This window comes from Microcaecilia unicolor, chromosome 2 (genome assembly GCF_901765095.1).
Source record: "Microcaecilia unicolor chromosome 2, aMicUni1.1, whole genome shotgun sequence".
Lineage (NCBI taxonomy): Eukaryota > Metazoa > Chordata > Amphibia > Gymnophiona > Siphonopidae > Microcaecilia > Microcaecilia unicolor.
Genome location: NC_044032.1, coordinates 195512638 through 195518637, shown reverse-complemented (window position 1 = coordinate 195518637; position 6000 = coordinate 195512638). Strand labels below are relative to the sequence as shown.

Below are 6000 nucleotides of genomic sequence, written 5' to 3'. Positions count from 1 at the left end.
AGCCATTTAATTCCAGCAGAAAAAATGGCAACGCATGAGAAAGACTCATGTAAGGGCAGGCTAAGACCACTTTTTACCGCTCTTTGGTAAAACAGCCCCTTAAATTTGTGAAGATAAAACAAACTGTCAAAAGTCCCACAAAGAGTCAGCTGGAAAGGAAAACTTGTTCTGAGATGCGTACTTAACTTATAATTGCTGTAATGAGAGCCTGCCTTTTCCACCTCTTCAACCTACTTACAGTCTAACTTGATAATTTAGGAAAATGAGTCATTCATTACAGTAAGGAAATCCAGCTACTGCCTTTGTGTAAGAGCTAACCTTACTGAGAGCCTGGCATGAAGGAAAGAGGTGTGTTTAATAAACAGGCCGAAAGGTAATCATATTTTTAAGATATTTGCTTACCTTATTTCCTTCTATACAGAATACTTGATAGCTATCAGGCTGATTTACTTACAAGGTTGTGTCTGTTCTCTGTTTGTCCTGACTTTTGAGCATTCGAGAACACCTTGTACAATAGCATGTGTGCATTTTGATGAGCAATGAGCAGATATTTACTAGAAAAGTAAACCAAGAATTACAAACAAAATGCAAGCGAAAGAAGTTGTTGCTATAAGTTACAGCAGAGTGCATTAGGCTTTGGTTTGCAGATATGGGTAAGGAGTGTTTTCTGTGATTAGTTTGGGCTGAAGTGTTTGCTTTCATATTGAGTCGGCTTACTTCCTCTTTCATGTTTACTAGCTTTTGCCTGATCTATTAACCATGCCTGACTGAACAGCCAGCTTCGGCTTGTAGTACCAAGTGCACCTGAATGAAAAAAAAAATGCTTTTACTATTGGAGGGGGAAAAAAAAACCTTTAAAAGTGAGAGATTGGTTTCTTCTGTGTTGCATTTAATAATCACCTCTGGCAAAACACTACAATGGAGCAGTGTTACCAGAAGTATTTAAGTATTTTAAATTAGCTGGCAGTGAGCCATTAGAATCGAGAGGCTCCTTCAATAGAATATGATGGGACCAACCTCAACGTATGAATGAATCCATCAAATAACAAAATTATCATTTTCAGCTAGGAAAAGAAAAAGAAAATCTCACTTTTTTTTCTTAATGGTTCAGAAGGTTGTGCTGACTAATGCAATCTATATATGTATTAACTGGTCACCAACTGTCTACCTCTGAAATGCTCCCTCCCCCAAAAAATTAGCATGTGGTTAGCACACGCACATTCCAAAACTACTGAATGATGCTGTAACACAGGGTTGTCCACAAGAGCCGCAATCCAGTCGTGTTTTCAGGATTTCCACAATGATTATGCATGAGATGTACCCTCCTATTTAATTCCCTTACCCCTTAGTTGTACCCCTCCTTTTTAATTCCCTTACCCCTTAGTTGTTCTGTCTGTCTACCTGTCTTATTTAGATTGTGAGCTCTTTGAGCAGGGATTGTCTTTTCATGTATGGTGTACAGTGCTGCGTATGCCTTGTAGCGCTGTAGAAATGATAAGTAGTAGTAGTAGATCTATTTGTATGCACCGCCTGCATTGTATGCAAAATGGATCTCATGCATATTCATTGGGGAAATCCCAAAAACCCGACCTGACGAGGACTGAGGTTGGACACCCCTGCTGTAACATGTCCTATGGTACTCCATCGGGACGTTTTGTGAGGATGTCCTCAACAAAACTTGGGTGTCCCTTTCGATTATGCCCCTCTATGAAACCTAAGTCTATTAGTAACATTTCTTTGAAGGGATGAACAAACATGTGGATAAAGGTGAGCCAAGAAATTGGAGAGTCATTTGATAGGAGGCAGTGTCCTATTGTGGATTAAAAACTGGTTAAAAGATAGAAAACAGAGAGTAGGGTTAAATGGTCAGTATTCTCAATGGAGAAGGGTAGATAGTAGGGTTCCTAGGGGTCTGTGCTAGGACCGCTGCTTTTTAACATATTTATAAATGACCTAGAGATAGGAGTAACTAGTGAGGTAATTAAATTTTGCTGACATCAAAGTTATTCAAAGTCGTTAAATCGCGGGAGGATTGTGAAAAATTACAAGAGGACCTTACGAGACTGGGCGTCTAAATAGCACATGATGTTTAATGTGAGCAAGTGCAAAGTGATGCATGTGGGAAAGAGGAACCCGAACTATAGCTACGTAATGTAAGGTTCCACACTAGGAGTCACTGACCATATGTTGAAACCCTCTGCTCAGTGTGTGGGGCGGTGGCTAAGAAAGCAAATAGAATGTTAAGTATTATTAAGAAATGAATGGAAAACAAAAATGAGGACATTATAATGCCTTTGTATCGCTCCATGGTGCGACCGCACCTCGAATATTGTGTTCAATTCTGGTCGCCGCATCTCAAAAAAGATATAGTGGAATTAGAAAAAGTGCAGAGAAGGGTGACGAAAATGATAAAGGGGATGAAGGCTAAAGCGGCTGGGGCTCTTCAGCATGGAGAAAAGATGGATGAGGGGAGATATGATAGAGGTCTATAAAATAATGAGTGGAGTGGAACGGGTAGACATGAAGCGTCTGTTTACCCTTTCAAAAAGTACTAGGACTAGGGGGCATGTAATGAAGCTACAAAGTAGTAAATTTAAAATGAATCGGAGAAAATATTTCTTCACTCAACGTGTAATTTAACTCTGGAATTCGTTGCCAGAAAATGTAAAGGCAGTTAGCTTAGCAGAGTTTTAAAAAGGTTTGGGTGGCTTCCTAAAGGAAAAGTCCATAGACCATTATTAAACTGGACTTGGTGAAAATCCACTATTTCTGCGATAAGCAGCATAAAATGTTTTGTACTTTTTTGGGATCTTGCCAGGTATTTGTAACCTGGATTGGCCACTGTTGGAAACAGGATGCTGGGCTTGATGGACCTTTGGTCTGTCCCAGTATGGCAAAACGTATGCTGATTTAGGCATATGTTATCACCTAATGCAGCTTAGTAAAAGGACCCCTCTCTTGTTAGTATGCTTTAAAATTTTTACTGTACACTGAAGGGATCTTTTACAAAGAGATGTACGGGTCTACATGCTTCCAGTGCACGTCAACTTGGCATTACCGCCCAGCTACCTCATACAAAATAGGGGACCACAAAAACAAGAAGACAAATACTGAAATGGAGAACCCCACCTTCCCTTCTGCCAGAGAAACCCAGACTCTATATGCAGTGCAATTCTGGTAAAAGAAACTGAAATGCATTTTCTCCTTTACATTGCTAAAATACAAAAATTGATAAGATTTACATTTTCTCAAAACATTCTAATCATTAAAAGAATAACATAAAATATTTTTTTCTACCTTTTGTTGTCTGGGCACTTTTCTAATTGGGCTGGCCCTATTCTGTTCCACTTGTATCAGTCTTCTCCTAAATTCTTTTCCAGGTCTGCCTTTCCATTTCTCCTCTTTTATCTTGTCCTTCTTCCCTTCCATCTCCAGGCATTGATCCTCTCAAGGATCATCACTATCTGTCTCCTCATCGAAAGAAATTGTACGATGTGATACTGGCCAGCGAGTCTTCTCAGGAGTAGCTCCTATGCTCTGGAATTTACTCCAGAGGAGCTACGTATCACTCGAGACTACCTCTACTTTAGGAAGCAAGTGAAAGCCTGGCTATTCTCCCAAGCTTTTAATACATTGGGTGACTGACTATACACTCATTCTGCACCTGGACTAGCTTGCAACACACACTGTAACTTAGATCAGTTCCTTATATTTTGTACAAAGAACTTGCCTTGAGTTTAGCCACCCATCTATTTATCCCAACTGACTCTGTACCATGCATCTTGTCCCCATCTATATATCTGTACTTGGCAGCTCAGCTATATGGTAAGCTGTATTGTAGAAAAGCATTAGTATCATAGCTATGTTATTCGAATGTTCTAATGTGTGTTTAATTGATGTTTCATTAATATTATGCTGATATTATATCTCTGTTATTTGAATTTTATGTCGCGTGCTCGAGGACCTTGGCATACTGTCAGGCTTCTTCCCCGGGAGCACTGGGTTCGTGAGCCCATGGGCCACTACCGTGGAGCGGCAGTGGCAGGCAAGATCACCTCCAAGGTAGAGATGAGACAAAACTGGACCAGAACCCCGGACTGGAGTTCTACACCGGAATACACGGAACTGGAACGCACCGGACGGTGTGCGCACTGGAGTGGAGCCCGCTGGACTGGAACACACTGGAGGGCCCCACAGGACTGGAACATACAGGAGTGAAACCCGCTGGACTGGAACACACTGGACCTAGGCTTCACCTACGCTTGACCACCTTTCCCCGAGGGTTGAGCCCTCAGGTTCTGGCAGCCGGTAGGACTTACAGGAAAACCCGGAACTGGAACTTGCAAGCAGGAACAGCAGGAATGAAGATCCAGGAGTGCCCCCTGGCACCTAGGCGCAGGCAAGGCCGACAGGCAGGGACTGTCCGGGTTCTGGCAGTCGGCAGGTTTAAACACAATGACTAGTAAACTGTACCTAGGCTAATAGAAACGCTATACCCAGGCAAACCAGTCATACACAAGAAACATACACAGAGCACACTCAGGAGACTTGAAAGCTATACACCAGCTAACAACAAAGCTGTGCCCAAGCTAACAAGTCATGCACTGGAAACAAACACAGAGCACTAGCAAAGCTATACACAGGCTAACAAGCCACACGGTGCCTAAGCTGGCTAGTCTAAACAAACACAGAGCACTAGCAAAGCTATACACAGGCTAACAAGCCACACGGTGCCTAAGCTATCTAGTCAAACATAGAAACTCACACAGAGCAAACACTGAAACAGTGTACAGAGCACTCTATACACCAGGGCCCTTAGATGAAATGCAAAGGCCAGGGCTGTAGTCTCTAAGTGATTAATAAAGCCTTTCCACACCAGAGGCACAGCTGCAGCAATCACCTTGCATCCAAACAGAGGCTTGACACACAGAGAAGTCAGCCCAGCGGGAGCCATCTTGGATACTGGCATAGAGGAGTTGGCGGCAGCCATCTTGGAAAAGGCATAGCCCACACAGGTGAGGTTCAGTAGGGCAATCAGCACACAGAGCCAGAGAGAAATTAAGACAGCGACAGACACAGAGACAAGCAGAAGCCAGCACAGCCACTGACTCCCAGAAACAGGGTAAGTCTGAGGGTGGTCACGGCCACAGACGTAACAGTACCCCCTCCTCAAGACCCCCCTCTCGGTCTCTCTGAGGAGTTCAGGTGTCCAGGGGTAACTATGGTGAAACCTCCTGATGGGTCTCAAAAGCCAGACATAGATCACTGGACTGGAAGTCACAAGGAAGTTCAAAACTGGCAGACAAAAGTAGAACCTGTGACCAGGAGGCTCCTTCGAATCACCACGGGGCAACCTCAGGAACATGGATGCGTCAAGAGGAACAAAATTCAAAAGTAACCCTTCCCAGAGGGAACCCACAATGTCCTGGACCTCTTGGCAATTCTGTGTAATGGCAAGAGCAAGGCTGAAGCCACTACCCCAGCTGACATCAGAAGCTGGGCTGGGGCCCAAAGTGGCATCCCAGTCTTGACAGGAACTAGAAGTCTGAACAGAAGCAGATCTGGAACTGAAACCTGGGTTGGCATCCAAAACTGAGCCGGGATTTGGACCCGGACTGGAATCAACCCCTTGATTGTAACTGGAACTGCAACTCGATCCAGACTCAGCATCTTGACTGGAACTGCAACCCGATCCAGACTCAGCATCTTGACTGGAACTGCAACTCGATCCAGACTCAGCATCTTGACTGGAACTGCAACTCGACCCAGACTCAGCATCTTGACTGGAACACCAACTCGATCCAGACTCAGCATCTTGACTGGAACACCAACTCGATCCAGACTCAGCATCTTGCCTGGAACTGCAACTCGGTCCAGACTCAGCATCTGGACTGGAACTGCAACTCGATCCAGACTCAGCATCTTGACTGGAACTGCAACTTGACCCAGACTCAGCATCTTGACTGGAACGCCAACTCGATCCAGACTCAGCATCTTGAC

General features: G+C 43.9%; 1 protein-coding gene across 2 annotated transcripts in view; it reads left to right on the top strand.

Moving 5' to 3' along the window:
* Nucleotides 1-294: 294 nt before the first annotated feature.
* SYK (spleen associated tyrosine kinase) overlaps nt 295-6000 on the top strand; it is a 240231-nt gene continuing 234525 nt past the window's right edge. For both annotated transcript variants that reach the window (XM_030193604.1, XM_030193603.1), the window contains exon 1: nt 295-373. The gene's annotated coding sequence lies outside the window, so the exon portion shown is untranslated. The remainder of the gene's footprint in view (nt 374-6000) is intronic.